The sequence below is a fragment of the Mirounga angustirostris genome, unplaced genomic scaffold, assembly GCF_029215605.1.
Source record: "Mirounga angustirostris isolate CCGP_5_RB_7025 unplaced genomic scaffold, mMirAng1.0.hap1 SCAF_6, whole genome shotgun sequence".
NCBI lineage: Eukaryota > Metazoa > Chordata > Mammalia > Carnivora > Phocidae > Mirounga > Mirounga angustirostris.
Window position 1 is genome coordinate 77,686,882 of NW_026991714.1, and position 9,907 is coordinate 77,696,788.

Sequence of the window (9,907 nt, forward strand, 5' to 3'; positions counted from 1 at the left end):
AGCCAGCTCTTCTGTTGCCTTCTATTTTTAACCTCTAGGTTTGTTTTCATTGTATTGTACCCTTCTTATTACTAGCATTTAAAATATTGTTACTGCTTTTGTACTCAACAGATAGGTTGGAGACCTCCCGTATCCTATTGTCTGAGTAGAGTATGGGTATGAAAATCAGGTCCTATATCATTTTGTCTTTAAACACTGGTACCGAACAACCATTCATGGGCAAACTGGCTCCAAAGAAGAGTCCAAATGCAGAAGGAAATTTGACTCCATGTAGAAATCTAAATCTACATGCTCACAGGTTTAAGAGGACTGTGAATTTCTTAATTTGCAGAATGTTATTTGACCACCATATGCAATTGTTGCAAATACTCTACTGATTCATGAGTGCTTCTTGAGCCAGGAATTAGAATAAGAAGAGAAGCATGAAGAGGGGCGACTTGTACTAGTGTACTGGAAAATAATTCTTCATTTGGGCTGAAAGGAAGGCTTTGACCAGGTGGATAAATTTGCCTTTTTCCCTAATCTAACCACTTCTGTTGCTCAGCTCCTCCCTGCAATCCAAACCTGTGTGTGTCTCTCAAATCAGCACCCTCCCAACACGAGACATTTGCACAATACAACTTCCTTCCTCTTTGAGCAAAGAAGGTAAGACATTGAGACACATTTCCCCTGGGCTGGATGTTTAGGTTGTGCAAGTCCTGCTCTGCTATAGGGTTAAGCACCAGATTCTGAGCAGTGGAGACACCACATCTTCTTTTAAAAATTTACATTTTTGTGTGTGTCTATGAAATGCGGGACCCTCTAAAGCACAGGGCCAAAGCCAGGGGCCCCTCTTACCTCGGGCTAAGGGTAGTATTTATACCACTTATAGTACCACAAGTATTTGTACCATTTATAAAGGTATGTCACTTTGTGACGACCAGGATAACAAACTGTGAAGTAAGAGAACCAATCAGAATTACAGACTTTTCCAAGTTGCAGGTTCCTCTCACTAGATACAACAATCATCTCGGGACTCAAAATAGCTCATGATACTCCTGTTGTTGGGAAAACCATATGTCAGTTTTGTTTTTAAATATTTTTATTTATTTATTTGAGAGAGAGAGTGAGAGAGAGAGAGAGCACAAGAGGGAGGAGCGGGAGAGGGAGTAGCAGACTCCCCGCCGAGCAGGGAGCCCGATGCGGGACTCGATCCCGGGACTCCAGGATCATGACCTGAGCCGAAGGCAGTCGCTTAACCAACTGAGCCACCCAGGCGCCCCATATGTCAGTTTTGTTACACAAGAGTCTCTGCTTTCTGTAGCTTCAAGAATGGAAGGAGCCTTTCGCCTAGCTACCTGACCACTCTTTCATCAAATCAACCATGAAAACTATACTCCCTAGGTTTTTATGATTATATACATCATGGCTAGAAGTTTTATAAAAATTAAAAAAAAAATCTCAGGATACTATCAGTCCTTCAGAGCTTGAAGCATAAATACATGAATTTATGAGATAGCCATTAAACAATATTACATGGGTTACTATTCCCATTTTACAGCTGGGAAAACTAAAGGATGGCCTTAGGCCTCACAGATCTAAACTGCACTCCGGTGCTTGGCGTCCTGTATTCGGTGTGGGGCAAAAAAAGGAAATTCAGACTCAGTGATTTGACTCATGGATCATCCCACAGCTAGTAAACTGACCACGCAAAATTCATCCAGGTCTCCTGTTGCAAATTGTCCCCCACAAGTAAATTTACTGCAAGAAACTACTTTTTACAAAATATTTCTGGATAGTCTTTCACATTGTGTGGTCCCAGAAACCCCTGTATCAGAATCTCCTGCAGGCTGTATTAAAAATGCAGTTTCCAGGAGTTCCCAGGAGTCGGGTCCAAAATGGCAATGTAGGAAGACCCTGAACTCCCTTCCTCCACCAGAACACAAATTACACCTATTGATAGAACAATTTCCCCTGAAGTACTGAGGGCTAATTGAAGAGCTACTGAATAACCAAAGGCAGGGAGAATGGCAAGAGAACAGCAAGAGACACTGCAGGGGAGGGCACCCATGCTGTCAATGGCAGTGGGGAGGGAGATACTGAGGGATGGAGAATGGAGAATGCATCCCTCTGTCCTGGGACACAGAAAAAAGGATGCGGTTTAAAAGAGCAACTAACATATGAAAGAGACAAGGGGAGAACTCGACCCAGGAGCAAAGAAGCTGTGGGAACCCTCTCTGGGGCAGAGGGACTGTTACATTCCCACTCTACCTTGAAGCCTAGATCGGAGCAGAGACTGGACACCATCATAGGCAGGTCCAGCTGTCACGGAGTTTGCAACCTCAACAAGCCCTGGGTCCACAAGCCCATGCCAGCCCTGGTCTCACTGAGACACAGAAAAAAAGCCAGAGTTTTAAAAGCCAAAGAACTGTCCCCCTCCACCTTAAAAGCCCAGACTGGAACAGGGTCTGGATGCCGTAAGTGGTGGGTCCAGGATCCACAGAGAGCTTTTAACTCAGCAAGCCCAGTGTCCACAAGCCCACAATAACCTCTGTGGTGCTGGGAGACAGAAAATAAGCCATGGGTATTTTTTCTTTTTTTGTTCTGTTTTGGTTTTAATTACAACCTTTTTCTTAATTTTTATTTTATCTTACTTTTTAATTTTTAAAAATTTGTCTTGTTTTGGTTTTTGTGTTTTTTTTTAAGATTTTATTTATTTGACAGAGAGAGACACAGTGAGAGAGGGAACACAAGCAGTGGGAGTGGGAGAGGGAGAAGCAGGCTTCCCGCGGAGCACGGAGCCCGATGCGGGGCTCGATCCCAGGACCCTGGGACCATGACCTGAGCAGAAGGCAGATGCTTAACGACTGAGCCACCCAGGCGCCCCTGTCTTGTCTTGTTTTAATTTGTGTTCTTTTTGGTTTTGTTTTATTCTCCTCATTCATTTTTTTCTTTTCTGCTTTTTTCTCCTTTTCTTCTTTTCTTTTTCTATCATTATTATTAGTAGTAGTATCATTATTTTCTTCTCTCTGTAGAAAACCACTGTTTATTCTTTTCCTTCCAAGATTTTATTTAAATTCAATGTTAAATTCATTGACATACAGTGTAGTATTGGCTTCAGGAGTGGAATTTAGTGATTCATCACTTACATACAACACCCAGTGCTCATCCCAACATGTGCCCTACTTAATGCCCAACACCCTTTTAGCGCATTCCTCCATCCTCCTCCCCTCCGGCAACCCTGTTTGTTCTCCATAGTTAGGAGTCTCTTATGGTTTGCCTCCCTCTCTGTGTTTATCTTATTTTATTTTTCTTTCCCTTCCCCTATATTCATCTTAAATTCCACATATGAGTGAAATCATACGGTATTTGCCTTTCTCTGACTGACATTTCTAAAAAGGCACTGTTTAAAACAATGACTAACATATACAGCCACAGCTCCAGCCAGCCAGCAAAAGACACCAAGAACACAATCTACAGAGGGGACACCATTCACAGGACCACTCCTTCAAGTTTAGGAGAAGTAGCCATTCCACCTAATCCACAGTAATAAACACAGAAGGTCAAGCAAAATGGGGAGACTGAGGGATATGCTCCAAAAAGGAAAAAAAAAAAGAAGAAGAACAAGAAAATAATCTCAGAAAAAGAACTACGTGAAACAGGGATAAGAAACACAACTGATAAAGAATTTTTTTTAATTCTTTTAAGTAGTTCCAACATGGGGGCTTGAACTCATGACCCTGATATTGAGGGTCACATGCTCTACTGACTGAGCCAGCTAGTATCCCACCTGATAAAGAATTTAAAGTAATTATTGTGTAGACGCTCACTGGGCTGGAGAAAAGAGTGGAAGAACTCAGTGAGATCTTCAATAAAAAGATAGAAAATATTAAAAAGAACCAGTCAGAGCTGAAGAATACAAGAACTGAAATATAAAACACACCAGAGAGAATCAGCAGTAGATGAGAGTGTATGCAGAAGAGTGTATCAGCCATCTGGAACACAGAGTAATGGAGAACACACAAGCTGCACAGCAAAACAAATTTTAAAAAATGAGGATAAATGAAGAGATCTCTTGGACAATATCAAGTAAACAAATTTTCACATTATAGCAGTCCCAGAAGAATTGAGAGAGAAAGGTGTGAAAACTTACTTGAAGAAATAATAACAGAAAACTTCCCTAACCTAGAGAAGGAAATAGACATCCAAGTCCAAGAAGCACAGAGAGTTCCAAACAAGATGAACCCAAGAAGGTCCACACCACCTTATATAATAATTAAAACGTCAAAAGTTAAAGATAAAAAGAGAATCTTAAAAGCAGCTGGACAGAAACAAAAAGTTACCTACAAGGGATAACCTATAAGGCTATCAGCTGATTTTCCAGCAGAAGTTTTGCAGGCCAGAAAGGAGTGGCATGATATATTCGAAGTGCTGAAAGGAAAAACCTACAACCAAGAATACTCTACCCGGCAAGGTTATCATACAGATTTGAAAGTGAGATAAAGAGTGTCCCAGACAAAAAGATAAAGGAGTTTATCACCACTAAACCAGCATAACAGGAAATGTTAAAGAGACTTCTTTGAGTGGAAAAGAAATGGCCATGATTAGACATAAGAAAAGTATGATTAAAAGATGTAAAACATGACAACATATACATAAAATGTAGAAAAGGGAAGAAAAGGTGATAAAGAAAAAGAAAAAAAAGTGGTTTTTTCTTTTTTCTTTTGTTTTTTGTGTTTTTTTTAGAATGTGTTTGAGCTTAAATGACCATCAAATTAATATAGACTGCTATTTACTTAGGATGGGTTGTATATGAACTTCATGGTAACCACAAACCCAAAAACTGTGATAGATACACAAAAAATAAAGGAAAGACAGCCAAACATAACACTATAGAAACTCATCATCCACAAAGAAAGAGCAAGAGAAGAAGGAATAAAGAAAATCTACAAAACACCCAGAAAACAAATTTTAAAATGGCAATAAGTACAGACCTGTCAATAATTACTTAAATGTAAATAGCTTAGGGGCACCTGGCTGGCTCAGTCAGTACAGCATGTGATTCTTAACCTCAGGGTCATCAGTTTAAGCCCTATGTTGGGTGTAGAAATTACTTAAAAGTAAATGCGCCAATCAAAAGACATAGGATGGTAGAATAGATAAAAAACAAGATTCACCTATGCTACCTATAAGAGACTCACCTCAGACCTAAAAACACATACAGACTGAAAAGGAAGGGATGGAAAAACATTCACCATGAAAATGGAAGGAGGAAAAAGCCAAGGTAGCAATACTTACATCAGACAAAACAAACTTTAAAATAAAGACTAAAAAAAAAAAAAACCCAAAGAAACAAGCAACAACAACAAAAAAAACACAGATTGTAACAAGACAAAGAAGGGCATTACATAATGATAAAAGGATCAATTCAACAGAAGGATATAACAATTGTAAACATCTACACACCCAACACTGGAGCACCTAAATACATAAAACAAATATGAATGGACATAAAGAGAAATTGATGGTGATACACCCACTTACATCAAAGTATAGATCATCCAGACAGAAAATCAATAAGGAAACAACGTCTTTGAATGACACATTGGATCACATGGGCATAACAGGTATATACAGAACATTCCATCCAAAAACAACAGAACACACATTCTTTTCAAGTGTTCACGGAACATTCTCCAGAATAAATCACATATAAGGCCATTAAACAAGCCTCAATCAATTTTTTTTAAAAGATTTTTATTTATTTGAGACAGAGAGAATGAGAGAGAGAGAGCACATGAGAGGGGGGAGGGTCAGAGGGAGAAGCAGGCTCCTTGCCGAGCAGGGAGCCCGATGCGGGACTCGATCCAGGGACTCCAGGATCATGACCTGAGCCGAAGGCAGTCGCTTAACCAACTGATCCACCCAGGCGCCCAAGCCTCAATCAATTTAAGAAGACTGAAATCATACCACGCATCTTTTCCAACCACAGTGGTATGAGACTAGAAATCAATCACAAGAAAAAAACTGGAAAAACCACAAACGCATGGAGACTAAACAATATGACACTAAACAACGAATGGGTCAACAAAGAAATCAAAGAAGAAATTAAAAAAGTAGATGGAGACAAATGAAAATGAAAACACAATGGTCCAAAATCTTTGGGGGACAGTAAAAGTGGTTCTAAGAGGGAAGTATATAGAGATACAGGCCTACCTCAAGAAACAAGAAAAAACTCAAAGAATCTAACCTTACACCTAAAGGAACTAGAAAAAGAAGAAAGGTCAAAGTGAGTAGAAGAAAGGAAATAATAAAAATCAGAGCAGAAATCAGTGACACAAAGACTAAAACAACAATAGAGAAAATCAATAAAATGAAGAGCTGGTTCTTTGAGAAGGTAACAAAATTGACAAACCGTCAGCCAGACCTATCAAGAAAAAAAAGAGAAAGGACCCAAATAAATAAAATCAGAAATGAGAGAGAAGTGACGACTGACACCACAGAAATACAAAGGAATATAAGAGAAGACTATGAAAAATTATATGCTAACAAACTGGACAACCGAGAAGAAATGGATAAATTCCTAGAAACATACAATCTTCCAAAACTGAACCAGAAAGAAATAGAAAATCTGAACAGATCAATTACAAGTAACAAAATTGATTTGGTAATCAGAAACTACCAAAAAATAAAAGTCTAGGACCAGATGGACTCACAGGGGAATTCTACCAGACATTTAATGAAGAGTTAATACTTATTCCCCTTAAGCTATTCCCAAAAATAGAAGAGGAAGCAATGCTTCCAAATATATTCTATGAGGCCAGCATTACCCTGACACCACAACCAAAGACACCACAAAAACAGAAAACTATAGGCCAATATCCCTTATGAACATAGAAGCAAGAATCCTCAACAAAATATTAGCAAACTGCCTACAACAATACATTAAAAAGATCACTCACCATGATCTGGTGGAAGTTATTCCAGGGATGCAGGGATGGCTCAGTACTCAGAAATCAATTAACACCATACACCACATCAATACAATGAAGGATAGAAATCCTCTGACCATCTCAACAGATGCAGAAAAAGCATTTGCAAGATTCAACATCCATGCATGATAAAAACTCTCAATAAAGTGTGTTTAGAAGGAATATACCTTAACATAGTAAAGGTCATATATGAAAAACCCACAGCTTGCTTACATCATACTTAATGGTGAAGAACTGAGAGCTTTTCCTCTAAGGTCAGGAACAAGACAAGGATGTCCACTCTCACCACTTTTACTCAACATGATACTGAAAGTCCTAGCCACAGCAATCAGACAAGTAAAAGAAATAAGAAGCATCCATGTTGGTAAGAAGAAGTTAAACTGTCACTATTTGCAGATGACATGATACTATATGTAGGAAATCCTAAAGACTCCACCAAAAAACTACTAGAAGTAATAAACAAATTCAGTAAAGTGGCAAGATACAAAATTAATATAGAAATGGGTGACATCTCTATACACAAAGAATAAAGTAGCAGAAAGGGAAATAAAAAAAAAAATCTATAATTGCACCAAAAAGAATAAAATACCTAGGAATAAACTTAACCAAAGAGGTGAAAGTCCTGTACTCTGAAAACTACAAAACACTAGTGAAAGAAATTGAAGATGACACAAATGGAAAGACATTATATGCTCATGGATTGGAAGAATTAACATTGTCAAAATGTCCACATTACCCAAAGCAATCTACAGATTCGATGCAATCCCTATCAAAATACCAACAGCATTTTTCTTTTTTTTTTTTTTTGAAGATTTTATTTATTTATTTATTTTGGGGGGGGGCAGGAGGGAGGGAGATAGAACACGAACAGGGGAGGGGTAGAGGGAGAAGCAGACTCCCCGCTAAACAGGGAGCCTGACACCAGGCTCTATCCCAGGCCCCTAGGATCATGACCTGAGCCGAAGGCAGACACCACCCAGGCGTCCCTCCACAACAGCATGTTTCACAAAACTAAAACAAATATTACTAAAATTTGTGTGGAACCACAAAAGACCCCAAAGACCCAAAACAATCCTGAGAAAGAACAAAGCTGGAGGTACCACAATACCAGATTTTAAGATCTACTATAAATCTATAGTAATCCAAAGAGTATGGTACTGGCACAAAAATAGACACATAGAACAATGGAACAGAATAGAGATCCCAGAAATAAATCCACAATTATATGGTCAATTAATCTATAACAAAAGAGGCAAGAATATACAATGGGGAAAAGACAGTTTCTTCAACAAATGGTGCTGGGAAAAGTGGATAGCTACTTACAAAAGAATAAGCTGGACCACCTACTTACACTATATACAAAAATAAACTCAAAATGGGTTAAAGACTTAAATGTGAGACCTGAAACCATAAAAATCCTAGAAGAGAGCAAAGGCAGTAATTTCTCTGACATGGGCCATAGAAACATTTTCTTGATATGTCTCCTAATGCAAGGGAAAGAAAAGCAAAAATAAACCATTGGGACTACATCAAAATTAAAGAGCTTCTGCACAGCAAAGGAAACCATCAACAAAATAGAAAGACAATCTACCGAATGAAGGAAGATATTTGCAAATGATGGGTTCATATCCAAACTATATAAAGAACTTATACAACTCAATACCAAAAACCACACAATCCAATTAATAAATGGGCAGAAGACCTGAATGGGCATTTTTCCAAAGAAGACATACAGATCAACATCACTAATCGGGGAAATGCAAATCAAAACCACAATGGGATATTACCTTATACCAGTCAGAATGGCTAAAATCAAAATGACAAGAAATAACACATCCTTGGCAAGGATGTGGGGGAAAAAAGGAACTCTTGTGCACCATTGGTGGGAATGTAAATTGGTGCAGTCACTGTGGAAAACAGTATGGAGTTTCCTCAAAGAAATAAAATTAGAAACAGTATGTGATCCAATAATTCCACTACTGGATATTTACCCAAAGAAAATGAAAACACTAATTTCAAAAGATATCTGCATCCTTATGTTTATTGCAGCATTATTTACAATAGCCAAGATATGGAAGCAACCTAAGTGTCTATAATTAGATGAATGGATAAGGAAGGTGTGTGCGTGTGCACGCACGCACACACACACACACACACACAGAGGAATATTACATAGCCCCAAAAAAGGATGAGATCATGCCACTTGAGACAACATGGATGGACCTAGAAGGTATTATGCTAAGTGAAATAATCAGACTCAGACAAATAGCATAGGATTTCATTTGTAAGTGGAAACTTAAAAAAAAGAATAAACAAACAAAAAGCAGAATCAGAACTGTAAATACAGAGAACAAACTGACGGTTGCCAGAGAGAAGGGAGGTGGGAGGTTGGGCCAAACAGGTGAAGGGGAGAGGGAGACACAGCCTCCAGTTGTGCAATGAGTAAGTCAGGGGAATAAAAAGCAGAGCGTGAGGAATAGTCAGTGATACTGTCATAGTGATGTAACGGGACGGACGGCAGCCACACTTGTGGGGAGCGTAGCGTAATGTATGCGATTGTCAAATCACTGAGTTGTACATCTGAAACTGATGCAATATTGTGTGTCAGCTACACTAAAATAAAAGTTTTGGGGGCACCCAGGTGGCTCAGTTGGCTGAGTGGCCAACTCTTGACTTTGGCTCAGGTCACGATCTCAGGGTCATGAGATAGAGCCCCGTGTTGGGCTCCGCACCGGGCGTGGAGTCTGCTTGGTATTCTCTCTCTCCCTCTCTCTCTGCCCCTCTCACCCAGCGCTCAATCTCATTCTCTTTAGAAAAAAAAAATAAGTTTTTAATTTTGAGAAAAAAGTCAATCGAATATGTCATGTTTACAAAATGCCTTCAAAGTAACACTTTAATTAGCATTTGATTCAACACTAGGGATTCAATACTAGGTG